The sequence below is a fragment of the Sturnus vulgaris genome, chromosome 14 (genome assembly GCF_052056855.1).
Source record: "Sturnus vulgaris isolate bStuVul1 chromosome 14, bStuVul1.hap1, whole genome shotgun sequence".
NCBI classification, from domain to species: Eukaryota; Metazoa; Chordata; class Aves; order Passeriformes; family Sturnidae; genus Sturnus; species Sturnus vulgaris.
Genome location: NC_142256.1, coordinates 18,352,407 through 18,377,778, shown reverse-complemented (window position 1 = coordinate 18,377,778; position 25,372 = coordinate 18,352,407). Strand labels below are relative to the sequence as shown.

General features: G+C 38.2%; 1 protein-coding gene across 10 annotated transcripts in view; it reads left to right on the top strand.

Annotated features, from left to right (window-relative positions):
• MAMLD1 (mastermind like domain containing 1) overlaps nt 1-25,372 on the top strand; it is a 273,107-nt gene that overhangs the window by 55,793 nt on the left and 191,942 nt on the right. For all 10 annotated transcript variants that reach the window (XM_088173279.1, XM_088173280.1, XM_088173283.1 and 7 more), the window contains one exon: nt 22,560-22,687. The gene's annotated coding sequence lies outside the window, so the exon portion shown is untranslated. The remainder of the gene's footprint in view (nt 1-22,559; nt 22,688-25,372) is intronic.

The following is a 25,372-nucleotide window of genomic DNA, read 5'->3' as shown; positions in this document are numbered from 1 at the left end:
AAAGTCTGCATGCATTTCATTCCTGGTAATAGATACAGAACATTTGCTAAAGAAACCTGTATTTAGATTGCAGATTAACGAGTACAACAGCCTAGAGTTAACAGTTCTGTTTGTTGAATTAAAACAATAGCCTGTGTACCTAGTTAAAGAGAAGATGTAAAAAGACCAGGCTCAGTATGTGACCAGAATACAGCAGAGTTGATATTTTTATGTGAAAGTCAAATCCTGGTCAGGAAAACACATTTCAGCTATTAGGACTGATCATGGTGGAACTGGTGAAAATAAAGTGGATTCTCATTCATTAGCTGTGATTTTGCTGTGCCCCTGTAATAAAGGTCTAAATAGGAAAAGAGGAAAAGACTGCCACAACAGGTAGATGTCTTTACCACAGAACTTCTTTGAAAGTTGTGTGTTGGAATAGGTTTTTTTAATATTTTCACATTATTCTGTATCTTTCAAATAAACCTAGGCGGGGCCTAAGTTTTCTGAGGTGTGGTATAATAAGAGTTTAAATGTAAGTTGTTATGCAGTTGCTGTTAAATCCACTGATCTTGCAGTGATTTTGAACCCATTTTTAATAACCTTTTGTCATTTGTTTGGCAATGTGAAGAGTCTGTAAAAATAGGATATTGAATCAACTCAAATTTACAGCGATGTAAAACAAATAGAAGAAGTATGATTATATATGATTAATAACAACTCCCAGAAATTTTTCAGACAGCTGTCTGTTCTTCAAATTGCTGTTTCATGTTTACATGATTTTTGTCCTGACTTAAATTCACAATATATCCCTTTTTTATCCATTTACAATGTAAATTAAGAATCAGAGCACATGAAGGTCTTACTAAACAGTCTTTTAAATTTGTAAGTACATATATTTTAGAGATTATAATATGACAGGGTTTTTTTTAAGATAGGAACTGCTTTTAGAGGAAGCATCTCCTCAAGGATAATTACCTTTTACCAAGTTGTAATTTAAATTTGTAGTTGTCCTAGTTTAGGGCAAATTTGGGAGATAACTTCCAAAGGGCCCCTCCCGGGAAGCAAACCTGAGCGGCCCCTCCCACAACTGATTCGAGAAGAAATTTCCTCAGAGAGAAGTAGAAAAAACCTGTTTATTCGACAGGCACAGCACTGCCCAACACACACAAAAAAAATCAATACCGAACAACAAAACCTCTCACTGCTCTGAAGAGATGACAAATTCAGAAAGTCTCTCTCCTGTGGGTGGTAGCTCGGCTCAGTCTGTTCTCAGTCCCTCCGGTGCTGGAAAATGCCGCTGCGCAGGCCAGGCCCCGGTGGCCACAGGTGCGAGCTCCTGGTGCTCCCCCGGGTCCCCAGTCCAGGGGGGACCAGGTTCAAATAATTCCAGGAAAATAGGGGGAAAAAAACTGTCTGGGGAACCTCTCTGCTTCAGTCAGTCAGAAACTAAATAAAAGCAAAGGAGAGCTCTCTCTGCTGTCCACCACAGCGACACAGTCCAGGAGGACGAGAGATGGAACTCCTGTCTCTGTGTTTTGAAGACAACCGCCTCAGACATTCTACTGCTTCTCCTTCTCGCTCTTCACTCTCAAATCCAAACTTAAAGGTACAAAACTTGTTTCTGGGCTAAACAGACAAATGGGGATACAATTCAACATGACAAAGTCACCCCAGGACAGTAGTATTCCTCAGTTCCTAAAACCCCAGTGAAATTTTGTTCTGAAACTTTTGTTTTGCTCAGTTTAAAGGATGATGGTCAGGGTGAAGTGATCCGCCCACATTTACCTGTAAGTGTTATACAAATACAAATAACCACATACATGTGTCCTTAAGTCCCTAAGTGCTTTTTCAGGATAAATATTTCACTAAGAAAACATGAGGTGAATACTTCTCGTGGATATGTTTCTTTGAGGTGCAGGTAGGACACTGAGTACAGTTATTGGATTTCTGTATGGGACTTGTGCTTAAAAAAACCCCTGAATTCAATGTTAGGCCTGATCACTTCTCTCTGTAAAAGCTTGCACTGAAAAATGCCTCACAGTAAGAATATCATCGCTAATAATAGTCTCTATTTTCAGCATGTATTAAAGAAAACCCTTTTATTCACATACAGCCCACACACTGAAGCAGCATTCAATGATCCCAGTGGTGAAACCTTAAGTGATTTTTCGTTAGGAATTTTAAAATGTATCTAGTTCTTTAGCAGTTAGCATTGCTTCACAGAAGCAACTGGAGATATGATAGTTAAAATGGAAGAGGATTTTAGTCTATACTTTTAATTTTTATCATTACTTGGAGTATGATGCAAAGACCTGCCATATTCCGTGCAGGAAATCATTGAATCATCATAGAACCACAGAATAGTTTCGATTGGAAGGGACCTTAAAGACCATCTCATTCCAAACCTTTTGCCATGGATAAGTTGTTCTTGCAGTTTGAAGACATTCCTCCTTGTCCTATCACTCCATGCCCCTTTAGAAAGTCCCTCCCCAGCTCTCTTGTAGACCCTTTAGGCACTGGAAGTGTTCTAAGGTCTGCCAGGAGCCTTGTCTTCTCCAGGCTGAACACCCCCAGCTCTCTTAGCCTGTGTCCATGGCAGAGGTGCTCCAGCCCTTGGAGCATCTTCGGGGCCTCCTCTGGACTCACTCCAACATCTCTCTTATGCTGGGGGTCCCGGAGCTGGATGCAGAACTCCAGGCAGGATCTCAAAAGGGCAGAAGAGAAGGGGAAGAAGAAGACCTACTGGTCACACTACTTTTGAATTAGTTCCTGAAATGAGCTGAGATGGTCCAGTTCCCTGCTGTCCATGTTCTTACGCCCATAAGTAGGTACCTGTGTTGAAGCTGTACTTGATTTTGGAATCTCACAGGCATCAGAACATCAAAGTCATACAGTTATAAATAAATAAGCAATGCTGTGTAATTAGCTATCTTGGTGATATAAAAAAATGTAAGCATGTGTAGGCATGATGCATTCCAGACTTTGCATAGGATTTAGCAGCAGTCTGTTTCAAATATTGGTGGAGAAAATCCTTTTATATTGACCCAACAAGAAAATATTGTGAATTCTAAGACTGCCAACATGTTCCAGATCTTTTTAAAAATAAATACACACATATTTATACTTTAAACTTTTAGGTTACTTTAATCTTATAATATTAAGTAGATTCCAAAACTTTATTAATATGTAGGATATGGTAATTCTGAGATCTACAGGGATCAGACTCTTCAACTCTTATGAAGAAATTTGTGACAAAAGAGAGCAACTACTGTAAAGTGCACAGGAGCTCTTTAAAACAGCTTAGAATGGGAATTGAAAAATTCTAGTGGAGACTGCAGGTGAATTTATTAACTACATTGTTACTGCTGGGAATATGAACAGAATAAATATTGAAAGATTTCATATGCCACAGCAGTGTCTCTTAATGTCATCCTGAGGCATTGTTTCAGTACTGAATTCATTCTGTGTCAACATTGTGTCCTGGGAAGAAATAAAAAGCCAGTTCCTCATGATAAACACTGAACACTATAGGCTTGCCAAGTCTCTGTGGCACTGGACTCTTAACACGGAAAGCAAATAAAACAGGAACTATTTTGCAAGTAGATCCACTCAGATTGCTCAGCACTTTGGTGACAATGCTTGCTTATGTTGGCTTCATTAAATGTATTTGAACAATTAAAAAAGAAAAAACGGGGAAACACACATTTCTGACACACTTAAAGCACTTTTGCATCTCAACAGAGTTCAGAAAAACTCTAAAAAACCTCTAAAATAACTAAACTTAGCTGTTTGCCATCATTTGCTGGAACAAGATGAAGGGGTGAGGTGGATTCGTACTTTACTGCTCAGCTTTACTTCTGTATCCACATCTCCTCCTTCCTCTCCTCCTTCCACTCTGTACCTGTGTGCCTGTCCTTCCCCAGTTGTCTCATAACTGTTTAGATTCACTGTGCCCTCTCAGGATTTGGTTTTAAGCTGCTCCCTGGAGTTTTTGCTTTAGCACAAAGAAGAGCATACAGAAAGAGCACTTTGTATTTATTTCTCCTAATGGCACACAAACCTGCCTGGCTAATAGCTGCTGGCGCTGAGACCTATGCTGCTTCCTCCCCCTTGTTCTCCCATTTATCTACTAATCACATTTTACTGGGAGTGGTGCAGAGCAGGTAGAATAGACAGATTCATTGGATTGAGTAGCTGCTAAAGGAGAAAGTGCAAATAAAATACTTAGCCTCTGCCTGTGATGTGTGGATTCAGCAGACCTCCTTAGAATAGAAAATACTTTATTATAATTGTATCAAAGGAATAAAAGTGGTGAGAAATGCTTTTCAGTGAGAAATGAATTTTCTGCCTGTGATTTTCCGTCTGTCGAAGTCTGTGCAGGTCACTTCGTACTGTTGAGCTCTTACAGAAACAATATTGTATTCCTTATGCCAATTATTAGTTGGGGAGGAACCAGATCAGGAGAGGTGCTGTCTTTGGAGGTTCTTGGCACTTTGGCATATGCTTGTCATACAGACTTGATGCTGCAACAACAAATAAATATTAGCTCAATATTCAAGAGTACGATACTGCCATCTGTAGGAGGTGTTGGCCTCCAGTTTTTTTGTTGGGGTAATTTGCTGTGTTGATTTTTAACAAGCAGGGCTTTCATGCATGGAGTTGAACCTCGACTACAGCCACTGAAAACATGTGGGACTGACATTCCTATATTAGTTCTTAATTGTGGAATTTGCTGCTCTTGCTGCTCCAGTGGAACTCAAGATTGTTGACCTTCAGGACTTTCTGTGAAGCCTATCTCTTCTTTCAGGCAGAAAAAGGAGTAGGTAGGAAGGGGGAGTTAGGTGAGAGTAGGAATTAAGAACAGGTGAGAGATTTTATGTTTTTTAACTTGACATTGTGTCCTTCTTGGCATGTACTATCCAGTAAAATAATGGGTAAAGATTCATGGGTAATTGTTCTTGCAATTGCAGTGCCAAGAGCCACATGTGATAATTCGAAAGCTGAAGAATTTAGAAATATCCATTTAATTTTACTCTAGTCTCCATACTAACCTGAGTAGTTAGTGAGTGTTGCATGAGGAGGCAGTGCTTTGGACATAGAATATGGCTGAGCATTTGACACAGAAGAGGGTCCACAGAGAATGATTTTCCTGTGCAGACTTTAATGAAGATAAGGAGAAAGCAATGCATAACTCAGTCAGGTACAGAAGCCAACAGGGATTTTGCTTTTCACCGCATTTGTATGGTCTAAAGTCCCTGCGTCTTTAATAACTTACATTGCAGAAAAGCTTTTTAGAATTGCACATGCAGATGTTTTTCTATTGGAGCACCACCAAAAGGCACAGTATGCAGGGAAAAACATGTCTTGAAAATATTTTTCTGCGCAGAAAAAAAAAAAAATTAAAAAAGGCCAATATGCTGCAAAGGATTTCTGTCTTCCTGGAACCATGAAACTGTTACTATTAGGGCCTTTTTCTTATTTATTTATTTACTTAAAGGACAAGTGTGAAAAGATCAGCCTAGAATCAGAATGGAAGATGGTAGGACTAAAATGACCTACAGAACACATAGGTAACATTTCTTATCTCTTTCCCGTTCAGATTTTCTCAGTTGTCTCCATGTAGTGTAATTAGCACTGAAACTCCCGTTTTTATATAGGGCTACTTTTTGTTCCAAAAAAAGACAACATTTTGACTCAAGAAGGTTATTTTATGCTCTGCTGTGAGATTTGTACTTCTCCCCCACCTCTGCTGTTAGCTAAAGCTGCTTTGTAGTACCTTAAATGATACAACACAAAAGATCTAATAGAATTTGAAATAACTTAGGTTCTTAGAAACATGTAAAACTCTGCATAAAATTATTATTGCTAAAGCTCAGTCTGATTTCCATATTCTTTCCACATTGTATTTTTGTATAATAGGCTTCCAGGAATGTTCATGACCTTACAGCTGTCCCTTTTGTTTACAGTCCAGTGCTCTGTCCTTGAGATATGTTGCATACAGAATAAAGACAACATCATGGCTTCAGGCTTCTGTCTCCCTTCTCTGAAAAAAAAAAATAAAGCCTATATAGGAGACATTGTCTAGTCAGTACTGTTCCAGCTATGTGTGAGTGATTACACCCTGGGAAACAATTATAGATGGTAATAAAAAAAATTAAACTCTAAAGGCAATACAGTTTTTCTCAGGAACTTCCAGGACAAAGCCTGCTTTGTGTTTTGTTTGTTTGTTTGTTTGTTTATTTGATTGGTTGGTTTGTTTGGGGTTTTTCAATTATCAAACACACTTATTTTTCTCACTTGAAAAATAAAAAAGGACAGATCTGTTTCCTAGCAGTTTGACTCAATATTTTAGAAGATCCTTTTCTTTTTGAAGAGACTGTAACCTGCTCCCACATAAGCACCCTGTTTCTTGTTTGCTGTCAGTGAGCAAACAATCAATGCACAGTTACAATAGCACTTTAGCAGCATAATGGTGATGGCAATATTTGATTTCTTTTTGCCACCATGCAAATTTTCATTCTCTTTGAGTAAAAGTATTTTTTTGTTGATATTCTGCTTTCTGGCAGCTGCTCAAAACTTCCTTGTTCAAATGTATTTACAGATGGCACAGCCGTGGATTTTGTGTATGGTGTCTGAGTAGACAGTGCAATAGCCTGGGACAAAACTACAATCACTATTTTAGAAAGAAGGGCATATGTGAAATTTCAGTATCAAACGTTTCGATACCAGCAATGCTGTGCACAAGCACTAGCAAATGTAGCTCTGTTTAAAGAAGCTTTGAGGCTGAATATGGTGAAGTCTGTAACTGTAGGATGTGACACTGAGTATCCAGAACAGCCATGCTTTTAGCTATGGCCTCCTGCTGTGGAGGCTGGCCCAGAGAAATAAAACAGTGCTGTGCAGGTAGAGGACCTGTGCAGTAATACTGAGAAGTGCAGTTGCTTTTTGATGTTACATTGGGTTTTTTACTGTTTTCTTCTTTCGTTAGGAAATTTATAAAATTTGTTAAACAAATGGGATGGATGCATGATGATAATACATTGTGAAGTAATTGTGTGTCTCATAGTATAGTCCATTAATTTAGATTACAATTCAAACTTTCTAGAAAATGGCCAAGTAATTGTCCAGTTACTAAGTATTTCTGAACTTTCATATCCATGCTTTTCTGTGGGGTTTGAATTTCGTGAATGTTTTCTAATTGCAGAAAGGTGGAGCTGGTCAAGTTAATCAGTTCTTTCTGGAGACATCGAGCAGCTATTTCAAAGTGTTGTTCCAAGTCTAGACAGTAGTTTTATCTGTACATTCACAAGCAGCACTACTGGTGAGGATTGTTGCACAGCTCTGGTAACATTCCTGAAATTCAGCATTCACTGGATTGTGTCTGGATCTATAGACATGACTCCAAACTTCCCCAGGATCACTTATTATGATTCAGGCGCCACCTTTGCTATGTTCTCTGGCAGAGAAATTTTATCATTGCTTAAAAGGAGGGTCGTTCAGTCCCCTTTGCCTTAAGTTCCAGGAGCAGTTTTAACCTACTGAGGTTCATCATCTCTCCTGTTTTTCATCTGATTGACCAGTTTTAGCCATACAGTCAAAAACACAGACAAGGAAGTCATCACATCATGCTGGGGGATTTTAAGAGCAAATCCTCTTTGCTTCAGCATGAAAAATTGGCATATCCATATAGAACACTCAGCTCTCCCCTGGCATTTTCTGTGCCTGTCCTAAGTGCTTACAGTTATTCTTCAGAATTTGGGTATATGTCCTGCCAGGATTTGTGAGTTCCTTCCCTTTAAGTACCTCTTTAGCTAAGGTATCCTTCAAACATAGAGTGGTACTCTGAGCTTTCCAGTCACCATCTTTCAATGTCAGGATTTTTACAGATTAAAAAATGTTTTTCTTCTCATAGGAAAACTGTCCTTTTCAGTGTTTTTCTTGGTCTTTCCTCAAATTTAAGTAGAGTTCATAAACAGTATGTTACTGGATTTCCCAAATTATCATAAACTCTTATTATTATTTACTGGGTAAATAAGTACACATATATGACATTTAAATGAGTAAAAAATACAATCCTTTTCCAAAACAACTGAAGTGAGCTAAAAAATAACAGTATGATGTAAAACCACAACCAGAAACATCAGTAAGATAAGTCCTGTCATTTGTAGTTCAGCTGTATCATGTTATCTAATTTTTATTAATAATTTAATTTTAATTACTACATGTTGTGAATTTTCTTTGCTGAGATAAAACCACTTGGTATTGGGTGTTAGGTGAGCTTTTTGTAGAGACAGTACTATGTTTTGTCAAGTGCTGTGGTTAACAACATTATCTCAATGTTTTTCAACTTTCTCTTAGTTTTTCATCTTTCTCTTAATTCATACAGTGGCACTCTGGTTTTACTGCCTGTCTCCCTTGAGTGATTAGAGGGCATTTACCTCCACATACTACATTGTGTGAAAATAATAGTGATAAGACACATGAACTGTAAAGATATCTCCCTTGAGGTCTTGAAGGGAAAGTCTGGTAAATTTTAGGATGGATGTCAAGACAGATCCATGCACTCTATGTGCAAGGGGAGGGAATTGCTGTCACATGAGCCTGCAGAGCTTTAGCACACTTTGTAATGCCAGAATGGGTCTTGGGTTTCCATATTCTAGCAACTGATGCAGAGCGTCTTAAGCTAAAGAAAAGCATGGAAAGGAAGAAATATCAAATAGTAAGGAAAGCATCTTAGGCAAAAGGCCAGTAATGAAGAAGATCCATAGCATTCTTGCTTTCCAGTGGCTCTGCCAAGTTGTGGTATAAATGACTAGAAAGACCTGAATTCATATGTTTCAGAGAGCAGGTTTGGAAAAAGTTTTCTGCTTCTGCAAACTGGGCAGTATCTTAGAGTCCAGTTCTTGCTGCCATAAAAGTCAGAGTCAGTGTTGGAATGAGATCTTGCTGTGTGGCTTTGAAGTGCCTTTGAAATATCCTAAAACATAGAAATATATTCCAAAGCAGATAAAGGTGATGCTTTCCTTAGAATGCTGGTTATTAGCAGTCTCACAGTAAGTGAGTTTAGGTGGGAAGTTCCCCATTGTCTCCAATATTCTACTACATAAGGTGCAAAGAGATAATAGATCTGATTTATAAATGATCTTTCTAAGATATGTATCTCTGTTTATAAGAAGTACAAGGATCTATCCTTTCCCCACTGAGCTGAACACCTTTAATTCTCATTATGAATTTATTAATAGTGCAGGATGTTCAGCAGTACAAAAGAATGTTCTTTTTTATCAATCAGTGTTCTTGTAAGTTCTGTCTTTGTTTTAAGGGAAAATACTGCTCCTCATTTTTGGAATACAACTGAATGAGAAATGTTGAAAGGCAGATATCCATGAGATATGCCACTGGCACAAGTGGAAACTGGAGGTGGTCCAGGGATGCACTGTTAGTGTCATTCCAGCAACTCATTCACGGGGTGGTTCAGCAGCATCCTCAGACTAAAAAGCTCAAGGGAGTGTGTATCAGCCTGGACCCTCCTGACTGACAATTAATTTGAAAGATGAAAGTTTATCTTTTCCTAGCAAAAACATCTAGTTGAAGAAGAGATGTGTTGCCTCCTACTTTCCTTTCTCAAGGTATTTTACTACAACTTAGGCTGAGCTGAGATGAATTACATAGTTGGGTTCAAATTGTCAATTTGCCTTTTCATTCCACAAAAGTACTTTAAAAAAAAAACCCTAAAAATTATATTTGTCTCCATATTCAGCATATGAGTAAGGAACTGCAAAAGCTTGGTGAACTTTAGAAGTCAAATTACACATAAACCTCTGTAGCTGTTTCTGTCAAAGTAGAAAATGGATACTAGAAAGCAGCAGCATTTCTGTGGCCAGCATTTAGAATGCTTAGGATGCTGCAAAGAAAGAATAATGGATGGACTTGTCATAAGCTGGAAAATAGGTTTAGTGTTTATAAAAGACTAAGGTAAACAAACAATATCAAACGAGCTGAGCAGGCTTCTGTGACCCAATGCCACATGACGTGCAACTGCTGAAGGGAATCTGTGAGAAGGGAAACAAAACTGAGCACACGAGACAGACAGCATAATCTAAGTTCAGTGCTTTCTGATGACACTGAAGATTTGCACTTATTTTGCCAGCTGATTTGATGTTTTCCCTTATTGAAAATGAGCTTGGGAAGTGCCTTGTGTGCATCTCATGCATCTCTGGTGTCAGCCTGCAGATCCTAGACTAAACATGTTCTTGACAAACAAATAATGTCCAGCTTTTCATGCACAGTGACCCACCAGGGTGGTAGTTAGAAGCAAGAGTTAAGAGTTGATGTGTCTATTCTTATGGAAAATGTCTCAGGAATAGTATTTGATATTTTGCCTTTGTGGTTGCTTGTTTATTTAGTGGAGTAAATTTGCTTTTTCTTCTGTTCTTTTGTTTGTCTTCTGTCATTTTTCTGTCTGATGAACTGTATGATATATTAGGGTTTAAATGTGGACAGCACTAACTGAATAGTATTATCATCCCATTCTGATATTTTCAGCTAGCAGTAAACATAAAGGGAGGTTCCTCTGCAGTATACTGAGTACATACATATATTGAAAGGTGCTAGCAGACTATAATATGACTTTCTGTTTTTATGATGCGTAACTTTCTCATGTAAAAGAGCTCTCATTCAACTTCTTGCCATACCCAGAAGCACAGTACTGCCTTGACAGAGAGGGAAGTGTAAGAAAAAGCACTGTATACATTCAAATGAATTGGAAGGAAGTGATAGGCACAAAAACTGTCTTGATTTTCAGCATTTTTTTTTCTATAATATACCTTTTGGCTGTCCACAAGCATATTCCCTGTCTACCCTCTATGGTCACAGTTCAGTCACTCAGGTTTAGCTTTCTGGTATTTTTTGAATCCTGTGAGTCTTACCACTCCGTGGTCTAAAATTGTCCTTGCAAGGAATATAAGACTCTCTTTTACATGTTTATTCCTGTCAGTGGGAAAATTTGATTACAGCGAAATCTAAGACCCACAAGGTCAAATTTCAAGACAAAAGTGGGGAATTATCAGGAAATTCTGTGTCTTCTTTCTTTTTTATCTTATCAGTCTAGGGAAGTATGAATATAATATCTATAATGTTCTTACTAGGTGTCTTAATGCTCTTCTAACCTACTAATTTTCCGATATGCCAAAATGCATGCAAAACATAGTAAAAACTGAGTTGCAAGGATTGTTCTTTACTACCCTTTGGTATTTAGGCAAGGACCATCTGTATAAGTCATCATGTAGCTTTGCATTGGTCAGTTTGTATTTGATGAAAGCTAAAAATATTTTTCCAGTCCTTATGTGTAACACTGTAATCAGGAGACACTGTTTTTGCAGAAGAAAGGGCCATTGATTGCGTTTAAATATCATCATAGCAAAAAGCAGTCAACAAAGCCAACTGAAAACTGCCTTCCAGAAGCACAGGAGGAAAAACTGGTAACATAAGTCCCTCCACTGGTACCTTTGTGCTGGATTTGCAGCCTTGGAGAATATATTCACTTTACTCTGCTCATCAGCACAGCCCTGTATCCTGACAGCTGAGTAATGTTCTGCTCACATCTTCCCTTGTAAAATGAAAAAAGTAGATAATTTACTACAGATGTAACAAGTGCAAGATAGATTTCTACCCAGCACAGTTCACTGTTGAAACTATTAGGTTGAAAACCTTCTTTAAGGACAACTAGATTCTTAAATTCTGCCCCCCCCCACCTCCCCATTCCCCCTGCCCCAATTAAACACAATACAGAGAAAACTAAAACCCGAATTTATTCTTTGATCCTTTCAGTATGAAAAAAAATCTCTTTTATCTCCTGTTCCACAAAATAAACCAGTGTCTCTTATTTCTGCCAAAGAACAGCCTTTCTGGGAGACATGTGAGATACAATGTATGTGTGTTTCCATTGCAGGTATTTTTGGTCCATCATTGATTTTCTTTTCTCAGGAGAGAGTTTTTACTCTCCCCTGAATCACAGATGCAGTTTACTGTTACTTCTTGTGGTCACTGGGGTTGGGGACCAAATTAAGGTATTGCCTTCTGAGGCAAAGCATGACAAATTCTTTCAATCCAAATTACATTTCTGAGTTTGGCAGGGTCTGCGCTTAGACTTCACCAGCTTCTTAAAAAAACACATCGGACAATCCCCATACCAACAAGTGCATTAGACACGCTGAATACACAATATTGTTGGGCTGTCCTGATGCTCCAGTAGAAGTGTTATATCCTGTTCTCTGGTCTTCAACCCATTTCTGTTCTCCTCAAGCTTTAGTGCTGTCTGCTGCTCTAGTCCCTCTGCTGCAGCTCCAGAGCAGTGACTTGGCGCTTTACTGCTCCTCTGTCCCTCTCAGCCAACAAGGCACCTTCTTGTCTCTAAAACGTCTCAGAAGTGAAGCAGAGCTGTGACTGGTGGGGGAAGTCTCTAAGTCTTTGAGGGATGAGGTTGTGGTGAGGTGAGGGGAGTTTAATAAGTGACCCAGCACCATTGCGGAAGCTGCGTCCTTGGTAACAGCAAAATCAGATTGAATTGGGAAAGGTAGAGGTTAGCATGGGATTCAGCTCTTCTTAATCCGACTTTTTCCAAAGTCTTTAATAGTGTCATGGATTTGTTTGTGTTCTTATACTGTCTCTTAAAAGTCAGTAATGTGAAAGATCCAAATGGTTGTGACCCATCACTAAACTGATTTTATAGTACCTATTTCTGGTTAAGGTTTTCCAGCAGCAGAATTTGAAATTTTGGGACAGTGCTTCAGAACTGAGAACTGAGAGTACTGAGTCAGTTGAGAATTGAATTCTTTTTTTTTATGAAGTTGAGAGCAGATTTACCACGAAGTTCAATGGGTAAAATGTTAACCTACTACCAAACATTAAACACCCTCATGTTTGCTGCCTCTGGGCATTGACCAGAATGTATCTTTCAACACACAATTATCTATGTCAAAGGAGCAACTTTTCTTCTATGCATTTGATGTGGTATATATACACTGGGTCTATGAGATACACCATGCTTAAATGTCCCCACACCAAGGAAGGAATACAAATTAAAAGACTGAATACAAAAGACCTCTCTTAATGTTTTCACCAATATACTGCTTACAAATGACTCAAATACACTAAGAAGGGGAAAAAACTAATCTCTTCAAACTAAAAGGAATATTTTAATCTAAAAACACTTTAACAGCTTTTCTGAAAAATTCATAAAAATTGACTGCCCAAACTTGTAGTGCTGTTCTGTTGACTCTCTGTTCAGCCCTGCACAATGGTAGCTCCCATTAACTTTGATGGGAGATTTGCCTGAGGTAGGACTGCAGAGCTGATGCCCAGGGTGTTAATTAAATGTACAGTCAGCTGGCCAAAATGTTGCTGGTTGAGTCATAAGGACAGCTCTTCCTGGCTTACCTAAGAATACTTCTTAGTATATGATTAAACCACAAAAACTGGCATCAAAGTAACGGTGAGGGCCTAATGTAATGCACCTAACCGAGGAAATTCAAATCAACATTCTTTCCTTTGATCACCCAAGTGGGCCAAGCTAGTACTCAAGTCTGGGTCTTGATACTCCCTTTCTCAAACACTGATAGAGGTGAAGGAGGTAAAACTGATGGAACTGGCTGGATTGGGTGTAAAACTGCTCTGGAAGGGCTCTTTGCAGGTATAAAACTAGTAGAACCCAAGGAACTGTGTTTCTCTCCCATATCTCTTGAAACTGTAGATCTTAACTTTAGAGATGCTTTAAAGCATTCTTTTTTCACATAACATTGCCTTAAACAAGCTGGAAAAACAAGATCTAGAAGATCTACTATGGAGTATTAGCAAAATGAGCTGGGAAACCAAAGTCAAAGAATAGTTACCGATGATTTACTGGAAATAGAAAAGGATGTATCAAATATGGTTTCACATGGATTTGTCCTGAGCCAGATACTGTTACGTATTTTCATTAGTGACTTCATTGATAGGATAAGGAAGGTTCATATTAAATTTGCAGATGCCACAAAGCTTTGAAGACTCCAGGAGAACATGATTAGAATTCCAAGGGATCTTTACATATTAGAAAGATAGTATGAAAAAAAAAATCAAGATGCAATTAAAAATAAGTCCAGTTTCTGTACTTAGACAAGAATCATTCATAGAATCAACTCAGTGAGAAGCAACCAACCAATTTACAGTCATAAAAGGGAGGAATTAAGGGCTGTAGCTGTCTGCAGCTTGAACATGAATGGGGAATGCCATACTAGTGTAAAAAAAAATGGAGGGGAGAAATTTTGAGTTCTAAGATCAAGAGCAGTCTGCAAAATGAATGAAGTATTTCTACTCTCTTACAGCTGTGAAAAGTTCTAAGCTAAGTTAAGGTTTAATTCTCAGGTGCGCCAGAATAGAGCAATATAGCAAGCTATGAGAAAAGACTAGAAGGGTTTGGGTTGCTTAGACTAGAGTTAAAACACTGAGTAGAAACACGATAGCAGTCTTCGAATACAGAAAAAAGCTGATGCAAAGCCAAAGGGAATAACCTTGTGGACAGGACAGAGTGAGTGATTGTCTTGGTTTAATTTTAATTTCCCAGCCAATGCACCAAATAATGTCAAAGTTTCGATTTGCCAATTTAAATATATTCAGTTTTCTGTTGTAAGACAGAACCAGGAGCAAAAGAGCAAGGCAGGCTTAAAAGGGTAGAAAAAGAAATTTATTAACTACACAAAGAAAGAAAGAAACAAATTCAGAATAAGATTTTCAGACCACTTGCTCCTCACCTCTCCTAACCTTCATAGCAACAAAACAAACATACAAAAAAACTACTCCAGACAGTTCCCAACTTAAATAGTCCTTTTCAGTTCACTTCGGAGAGAGAAGTTTCCTCTTGTCAGGCCATAGGGACTTTTTCACAAGGAGGGAAAAAACCAGTTCTGTTGTGGCTTCACTTTTCACAATTTGTATCCGCTTGGGAAAAAACTTGCAAATCGTGAAGCTCCTCCCATCTTCACAGCTTTCCCAAAGCTGTGCTTATGGGCCGTGTCAAACTCATAAGAATGAGCTGTTCCAAACAAAAATTCTCTTCATCTCTCTTTCTCTCTGTTCATGCTTCATCTCCAGAAAGAGATCCGCTTTTCTCATCGGGGCAAAGGATTCTCAGCACAGATGCTTTTGATTAACAATCTATCAAATGGAACATCTCCCACCCCCCATGTTTTCTCCATAGTTTATAGGAATATTCAGTGCAATATCAGTTCATCCCTACAATCTTACAAAAGGATTTTCAGCCATCTTCACAGCATCTCCTCATTTTCCTTCCATCTAAAGAAACTTAGCTCTTTTATTTTTCCCTTCTCACTCCGGGGATGATTGAAAACTCTGGAAGTCTTATCTGAGCATCAAAAGAGTTAAGATTTCACACAGGGAAAGTAAGGCTGCAATGCTGGAGCTGTGCCAAGATCTCAAAAACTTCAGGCCGCACTGGAAAGGGGAAGGAGGGGGAGCGGCTGGGATCTCACTCAGCCTCCCTGGTCACGGCAGCAGCAGTCACTGCCATGGCCACCCCTCTTCCCTGCCGGGCCATGCCAGCTCCCCAGACAGGGGCGCCCGGCCCTGCCTCCCTGCCAGGCCCCCAGGCCTGCAGTAAAGCCAGGCTGGGCCGGTGTTACCTGCACTTCTGCCAGAAAAGAAAGAGAACTCTTTTCCGGGTGACGTCCTTCAAAATGTGTGTTCACAGAGCGAACTAAATTTCTCCAATTGGTTCCTCAGGCTGTCAGTAACCAAACCAGCCTTCAATTGGTCTCATCAACTCACAAAGGAAGTTCTCATTGAGAGAACGTCTCTCTGAATTTGTTCATCCCCAGGTAAAATCAGCACAGTGATTCAAGCACAAAACAATGTGTTTAGCTAGGCTTTTTTAGGCAAGAGCTTTTTTTGGCAATAAAACTAGTTAAACACAAATTACCGTAGAAATGTTACCTTTTTTCATTAAACTAGGTTAGAAAAAGTGTCTGTCTGGAATGAAAAGGATATAGTTCGGGATGTCTTGGGGTAGCCACAGCATTTCTTCTTGAAGTTCCTTCCTGTTTTGTAGCATTCTCTGACTTGTTATGAGAGGCTTTAGGAATCTCTCCAGGAGACTTGTTTCTCTGCATGCTCTGAGCTGGCCCTGACTGGTAGGTTTAAATCACTCTGTAAGAGCCTCCCGAGGCCTGATCCATATTTTTGAGATGCAGGTTGACCCACTATTTCTTTGGCCGACTTTCTGGGCTACCTAGTAGTAGTAAGACTTTCCATAATTGAGATTACATTATGGACTTGGCAACTAGCTGCTTACATGATGGCCTTGAAGCATTAGTGAGAAAGAATCAGTGAGACAGTTTCTCTTTAAAATAATTGTTTGTTACACTAAATATTTGACCAGATTGATGTTGTCCTGGCTGCTGGGTTTTCCGATGTCAAGTAGCAACCACATGTTTTCAGTAAGAATGACCTTCCTTCCAGAGCAACAGTGACAAGAGCAGTTGTTCTTGTATTAGTCCTCAACACCAGCCCTCAACATATTAAGTAAAAGTGATTAAAGGTACAGCCTTTATAGCTTAAATACTGAGTTAAGTAAAAGTTATGTAAGGTCAGAAATGCAGTGAACACCAGAAGACTGAAATGGATGGTACTTATCACTGGATGATACCAATTCAACCAAGCATGAGACACATGAGCTGGATGTAGACAGATAATTGTATTTCTCTATTTGATTTTAAAATAACACTAAAATTTGGTTTCAGACAGTAGAAGTCAGTGAAGAATATTCCAGTGGTACTGTGTACAACCTGCTTGAAATTCTTGGGTAAAGACGTTCTTCCCTAGAACAAATTATTTTCTTTCTGCTAATAAGAAACACAAGGGGAAACAGATCTTTGCAAGATCTTAATAGCTTCTTTTCTTCCAGTGGGTTTTGTGCCAAATTCTATCCTCTCATGAGTTCTTGAAACTTCTGATTTCACAGGGACTTTGTGGTTGTAAAATAATAGATTTCTTGGTATTCATGTCTAAAAAGCTTCCTTCTGTATAAAGTGCTTTACACATGGAATGGCTGCTGAAGCAAATTGACTAGAATGGCAGTCAATTTTACACTGCTCCCCTCCCACCTGAAAAGCACTTTTGATACCCTACAGAGAAAAGAAATGAAAGAGGAGGGGTAGACACATGTACATACACAGAGGGAGAGAAAAGATGCTTCCAAAGAAGGCTTTAAAAAGTGAGCAAAAATGAGCTAGTACTGTCTGCTCTCTGTCCTACATTTTTGTCATACTGATTGGAGAGAAGTGTTTCTACAGGGTGGAGCATATCCAGTAAATGCACATTGAGCCAAATTTGGTTCTTATCTGATGTTACCTTCAAATAGCTTTGCTTAAGGGCTAGAATATTCCCAATTTACATCTAAGGAAAGTGAAGATTTTACGTTTAAATCAGTTTCTAAAAGATACATGCCTGCTTAATGTCTTCCTATGTTGTAGTTTTTAGGGACATACTTGGTATTAATGTTAATTCAGCATATCTCTGTGGAGTATATTAAAACTATATTAATTTTATATCAACGAAGTTTCTAGTCCCACATCATCAAACCAAGCTACAAGCATTAACAAGTATTGACCAGATGTCTTTAGTTAAAAGTAAAGTTACATCTTGACAGCTCTGACCAGCAGCATTCATAAAGCTTCAACTGTGAAAGTCTATTCTAGAAAATAATCTTCAGCATGTGTGGTCAAACAGAAATGCTGTTAATGCAGCAGCTACGTTAGAGGGTGAGAATGGGAGTGATAGGAGACCATGCCAGGAAAATATGTTGATTATGCAAGGTCTCTATCTTTTGCAACAAGAATGGTGTAGTGATATGACATAAGATTGAACAACTGTTTCCCTGAACATTTGGGAGTGTTTGGAATATATTTTAAGGATGTCTTCTGTGTCCAAAAGGCAGCCTATTTGGGGCTGTTCTTGAGTACACTGATTTTATTTTCAGGGATGCAACAGAAAGAGATACACACAATATGATGACTCCAAATGTTACCCCGTCTAGATAAAGTCTATTTTCAAGGATGTTACTTGATTTCAGAGCTCAAGAAAAAATTTAAACCCCTTCTCATAATTACACATCATTATGGGAAGCCTTTTTAAAATTTATTTTCAGATAAATTTTCTTCTTTTACATGTACTGAGGCTGTTTGAGTACTGGTGATGGTGACAGCCTCTGCAGTGTTATCATTGATTTTCATTTTTCATCTGAAAAAGTTTTTGTTTGATAGTGTTTCTAAGGAAGTGTTCCTCTTTACAAATGTTGATTCTGTGTTCCTCTTTGGTTGAAGATAACAAGCAGGTTCTTAGATATGGTAAATTGTCATAGTTCTATCAGCTCATATGCTGATTTGGACAATTTGACTGACTAATTGTAACAACATATATTTTTTCTGGTAGCAATCTTACATTAAAAATAATGAGAGATTTCTATCGTCAAAGCATTAGAGTTATATATTGTAATAGAGTTATATATTATCTTTAGAAGAACACTAATTTGTATGTTTATTTTCATTCATAAGGAAATGTATAATCAGTTCTTTCTACCCTGTTCATTTTAATTAGGCAAATGTCTGGATATATATTAATTATCTAAATCTTTACTTTTATTAGTTAGATATGATCTAAACATTGCAGAATCTTATTCATTGGAACATCTATTTAATGAAACTTCTTGTTATCCAAAACTTGGACTATGTGTCCAATATGCGTAATTTGTATTGGATAATCATTATTTATGGGTAGCATATCCCCTTCTGATCAGGGTTATAGGAGTTAAAAATATTTTACACACCAAGTATTCTATTGTCTCTGAATTCTGTCCTGAATACAGTGTTCTTTAATTTCCAGTCAATAATGAAATTATTTAGTATCTGTCGTGTTCTTTATTTTTCATTTGATCCCTCTTCTATTCCTTGTCACCTGGTCATCAGTCAGTACCAGAACCTGGCCTTCAGATTGCAAAGTTAGTAAAATCATTGGCAAATTAAATGGAGAACTTCGGGAACACTGCTATTTGCGTCAGTGGCAACTGCTAATGTGCAAGTCATTTCTGTCCATGTGGATCATATCAAAGAAATTCAGACATGAGACAGGGTCACATTACACTTTTGAGTTCATTTGCTATTTTTGTTTTGTATTTTTCAGACCCTTGGTCAACAATTTTAAAGAAAGCGATATGTGTATGATTTCAGAAGTTGCACAGCTCATTACCTGCAATATAGCTTACAATCTGATTTCAAAGATTTATTTCTTAAGTTAGCAGATTTTTAGCACAGCCTAAGATACTCCAGACCCCAGATGTGTGAAGGAATAAAAGAATGAGAGTGCTCTTGCCTGCTCTTATTCTGAGGCTCCCTGAGGAGCAGCAGTTATCCTTGAAAGCTTCTGTGCTGATGCAGCCACTAGTATAATGAGGAGCGCCTGCTCAGCTGCCCCAGGCACAGCAGAATGAAGGCAGAGTTTCAGAAATGTGGGGAGATAAGGCAAAGGAAAGGTGCTGGCAGTGATGTTCATCTTAAATTTTAGAGTTCATAAACGCAAAAAACACTACAACTTGAGTGGATGTTGTAACTGATGTACACTTTCCAAAATCTATCTAAACTAAAACCACTGAGTTCACTGACTCTTCAGGTCTCACTGAAGTGAGGAGATGAGGTCACTTGAAAAAAGCAAAATAATTTAATTAGACTTGTTCTTTATGAAAGCTGGGAGCAAACTATAAAAGAGCAATTTTCAGTCTGCAGCTGAATTAACTAGGAAAATAGTTTGCCAGTTCTGGGCTTTCCTGAATCCAGGCTTGTCACTGCGGTGAAGAGGCTCTTTCTCAGAGGACAAACACCCGTAGACTTAAGGGAGAATGGTTTTGTGGCTGGCCATATGAGCTTTTGCTGAAATACCAGTTCAAGCACAGAAGCCTAACCTAGACTTTTTCTGAGTGTTTTTGAGGCAAAGTTATGCATATTCTGTGATGAATGGAACCTGAAATGTAGAGACTTAGCATTGCTACTATCAGTGGAGTGCCTGACTATAAATAGTGTATTTCAGTCGATTTTAATCCTGAGAAGCAGCATTTATCTCATGACAGCCCCTTCTCTTCTTTTTTTCTCCTTACATAAACTGCTTCCTCAGAGATCAATTCAAACAGATACATAAATACATTAACTTAATAAGTAATAATTATGGCAATGTAAACAATAGAACAAATGATAGAACATGTTAAGAAATATATATACATCCTCATCAAATGCTGAGATTTGTAATAACCTGCTCTGACTATACTTTCATTGTAGTCATTCAGTGTAGTTTCACCTGCTTTACCTGTTGCTTTTTATGGTCATAAAATTGTAAACTACAACTATGCTTTGGTCTTCAGCCATACCATGTTATACCACACACTGGAGTCATGGCACATGAGCAGAGCCCAGTCCATCTGCACATTTACACATATGTTTGCCTTTAGACATGTAAGCTTTGTGTTGACTTGCAGCTTACCTTCTCAGATGACGTCCTAACCTTTTTGCTTGACTGTGCTCTTAATTTAGGAAATTTATGCCTCCTGGTGAGAAAAAACCTGAAGGCTTGGGTGACATTAACACATCTGTCATGCAAATACTGTCTGTACCTGTGAACTGGCTGTGCTATTGGACCTCCTGCCTTGATATGAATGCCTTTTTAGGTGCCCTAGCTGAGAAGCAACTTAGAAATTGTAAGGTAGTGCTATCGAAACTAAAAATGCATAAATTTGGTGTCTTTTCAGCTAATACTTCTTGCTTTAATGACAATAAAGCCTGCTGACACGTGTGGTCGCGGCAAGAAGGCTCTGCAGTGTGAATAGAGCAGCTGCTGATGATCAGGGAGGGAAATCAATGACTCAGCATTCATCAGAAGCATCCTCCTGCTGGTCACCACTGCCAAGTGCCGACTCATCGATTTTTCTCCCTGCTAGGCTAAGACTGCTCTATTTCCTTTACAGCATGCTTTAAAACGTTTCCAGTGCACTGTATGCAGCTGTCAGTTCCCATTGGTGGGTCTCATTAGGAGCACCCCAATATATGAATTGCATTGGGGCTGGGTCATAAATCTCAAATTCGCCCAATATAGTTTTTTCAATGTGCCTGAAGCTCAGCATGTGTGAATATACAAATCACCCTGTCTACCCCAATCAGCACAAATGAGGTGATCTGCTTGCCATAAGCTTACTAAATATTTTTTCTTGTGAAGTGGCAAATGGAACACAATATGCATGGCTCACAGATTCGCAGCCACTGAAACAAATCCAACAGCATGCAGTTGTCATCAAGAAATCCTTTTAGGAAAACCTCTCTAGCCACACAGTTTCAGCACAGCGTGTGAGTACCAGCCAGTCCTTCGATATTCAACCAAAGAGATTGCCATATATAGTGCAGATGAGGAGTGCTGTCCTTTGATTTCCCCTTTTAGAAGAAATCATCCTAGTAGCTGTTCTCCATTGTCCCTCAGTCTTGAATATCTTCTTTATTTAAAGACACCCTGGAAATCAAAAATAGAGTTCAGAAAGGGGTCTTTGTCTGCCAGTATTCAAGTCCCATGAGTCATGTTTTCCCAAATCTTTCACAAAATTCAGTCAGAATTTAGCTCACAGCTTCAACTTCAGAAATGCTGTGAAAGTGACCACAAAGAATTATATTCATTTACAATTTGAAAAATTTATTTACCCTGAAATGTGCAATATATTCACATACATCTCTTTTCTGTTTCATTTACAAAGAGCAGCAGAATTGTGGAGTTGAACAATAAAGCTTGAAAGCTTTTAGTTCCGTTCCATTTTGAAGAAGCAAATGAGACAAATTCTGAAATCTGCAACCCAGTTTCTACTTGCTGATTTTCATCTAAGAAATGGCATATTTACTAGAATACTTACTGAAACAGAAGATTTACTTAAAAACAGTATCTCGCTGTTTTAGAGGTGCAAAGGTTTTCAGACGTGTAACATCGCTGCTCTCTTCAGAAACAAGGAAATGTGCAAATAAGTTGTTATTTATAATAGCTGCTGCTTGCTATGTTTGTAAAATAATTATATTTACCAGTTAATTGACCTTGTATGCACAATAGGGACCAAAAAAAAGAAATTATGCATGAAAATTCAGAGTAACACTGAATTGGACTGGTTTGGAAAAATATATTAACAGTTAATTTTCAAAAATAGCAAGCAATTAATTGCTGCTGTAATGAACATTTCTGTTTTACTCTGGCAACCATACTGTGTTGCAAGTTAAGGCAGACCAATTGATTGCAGTGTTTGCACTGCAGTAAGTACAGTTTTGGTTTAATGTTAAATGTTCATCTCAAATGTTCTTATAAGAATGCAGATGTCCTATTTGTTGGTCTTGTTAAGATCTCTGTCATGTGAGTACCAGTGCACGTAGTAACACCTAATAAATTATGTAAAGTGTTGCAGTGTACTGCACTTGTATGACCATTTCAATATACTGTAATTGTTTTCCACACTTCCCCCACAGGTTAGTCTGGCTTCCAGCAGAGGCAGAAGTGAATAACAAGCCAATCAGCATACAAAATATTGAAGAAAGCAGCTCAGCACACAGCCATCAGCCAAATGTGAGATTAGCATGTGGCTGCAGACAGGACGGTGAGTCTATGGTCAGCTTCCTGAGCCTTGCACGTCTCTCCCTGTATCTTCTGAATCATGTTTCTGTTGTTTACTGGTCAAAATGAGCTATTCCTCATGTCAGCAGTGGATGATTAATACAGCGACAGAAGTAGGGCCAGGTTGTATTCATTGCCAAGTAACAGTGAGGATCTTCATTTTGCCTGTTTGGAGCTTTGGAACTGTATCCCAAGGGAGTAAGTGTGAGCCCCCAGTTTTGTTCCAGGTTGGTAAAAGTAGGTTATGTGGGGATATGGCCTGGTGGTGCTAACTGGCCCTTGCAGTGTTCAGCACATAGGACCCTACTCTGACATGTAAAGGCACTTGGTCTGGCTTTACATGAGGAAGGTCGATCCCATTACAGTGTGTGATTCTGTCTCTGCCATGCCCAGTTGGTACATTCCCTTTTACTTTAGTAGGTTTGACTTGAGGAACCCATTGTCCAAAAACATTTAGTTCGTGGCTCAAAGAGTTTTCTGTTGGACAAACCCAAGTCTGTTATTAGAGTGGTACTTGGTACTTGTTATTAGGTACTTGGAGGTCCTGCTTTTGGTAGATGTTCTGGCCTTTGCCTTTCAAAATGAGAGCCTACTTGCATAATGAAGCTTTTTTCCCTAGTGGCAAGAGCTGGCACTGGCAACTGAGCTGAGACCACTGGGCTCTCTCTGGATGGGCCACATTTTAAAGATTTTAGACGGTGGCAAATTTCAGCCTGTGGGGTGTTTAACCAGTGATTTGAAAATTAAAATCTCAGAATTGCATCACAAATCCTCTGAGGCATCCAGCGTTTTTTTTTTTTTTTTTTTTTTTTTTTTTTTTTTTTTTTTTTTTACTTCAACATGTTTTAAACTCATTTTTTTAGCATTTCTGGAATTCACATTAGCTACCATAAGACTAGATGGCTAACTGCCCAAAATTTGGTTCAGTTCTCAGACAGTCATGTATGTACAAGTTGGGAAGCACTGACTTTTACATGGGTAGGTTGGTTCCTTTCTGTGAAACAAGTAGAATGTTTTTGCTGTATCTTTTCCAGAAATGAATATTTTGCAATCCTCCTCTAGTGCCAGAACACCCTTATGAATGTAGCTAACCTGTGCTTATGATTGTTTAAGAGTAAAATGGAAATAAAAAAGTGAACACAGGAACTTCTCTGAATTTGTGGCATTGCAGTCCTTCCCATGGCAACACAGATAGTCAGATGGTTCAGCATCAAAGTACAAGCAGGAAGAATAGACGAACAATGACAGAGAGAAAAAAAAGGGAAAGAAAGCAATGTGATTTTCTCTAAAAATATAATTAAATGGTAGAAGAAAATCCTTATAAATGGTATTGTTTACTTGTAAAGAATATCCTTCATGTATTCATTTCTTTCTATTAGACTAGCTTGTCTAAAACATATACAGAAAGCCCTTTAATATCCCATTATACTGTATACTGAAGCATTCAGGTCTAATACTATTACTGATAAAGAAACCAAAAGCATATTTACAGAGACTGAATGTCTATAAAGAGCAAATCAAGCAAGTCTCTTGAGAGAAGAAAGTCCCATATCAGATTATTGTGTGAAAAAAAAAATAGCATGCTCATCTCAATTACAGCACCAATTTGGTTTATTTAAAAAGGAAGTAATTCTGGGTTTATATAATAAAATCACTTTCTTAAAGCCTGTAAACATCCAATAAATTAAATTTTTAGATAAGATCCATTCTGAAAAAAGCTATTTATGAAAAGCTTCAAATAATAATTAGAGAGGATTTAATAATTTAATAACTGACTAATACAGTAAGTACACTGAATTAGATCCTTTTGTGGAGTTACTGTTTTACCTGATCTCATTTGGCAGCTTATTATACAATGTAAGTTGCTCAAGCCTATAATCTCTATACCATTGAAGGTATGTAGCAGAAAAATTCTGATTGTAGTCTCTTGGGTTAGTAAATAAAAAAATCTTTAAAAGTGTTTGTCGGGATAACAGTCTAGCTGAACTTAATGCAAAAGCAAAATAAATGTTATACTGTAAAATTATGAATGTTAATATCTGAAACATAAAGTTATGCTGCTTAGCATAAACATAGATTAAATATTGTCAGTATGATATGGAATACTAAAGCTTTTCCTTTAAAACTATGTGCATATTTTGGCTTACGTTAACTGTAATGCTCTACTAAATGTTGTAGGTATTATATTAAAGTTAATATGAGATCTTTTATTTATTTTAATGCACTTTGAGTCAGACTCTGGAATTAATTTCATTCCTGGTCATCCAATTTACCTCTGAATAAAAAGGAGTCACCCTGAGCCTGGCAAGAGAGAGAGGAGTGATGGCCCAAAATCAGAAGCATAACAGTACATCCCTTAGAACTAAAGCTACCACTTTACTTCTTGAATCTTTTCTAGTGAGATTTAATTTAATTTTTAAGAACTTTAGGGCAGGTTAATGAAGGTCTACTCACAAAATAGACACAAGATACTTAAAATGGGTCAAACCAAAACTCTGGACAGGCCATTACAATACTTTAGGACTCTAAAATCCTGAACCACACTTCTTGTGTTAACAATGCTTGACCATTGTTTCTCTTAGCACTGATGCTCTCGGTGGTCGCTCCTGGGTGTTCTGTCACATCCATCTGCTGGTCACAAGCACCAGATACACCACACTGAAATACA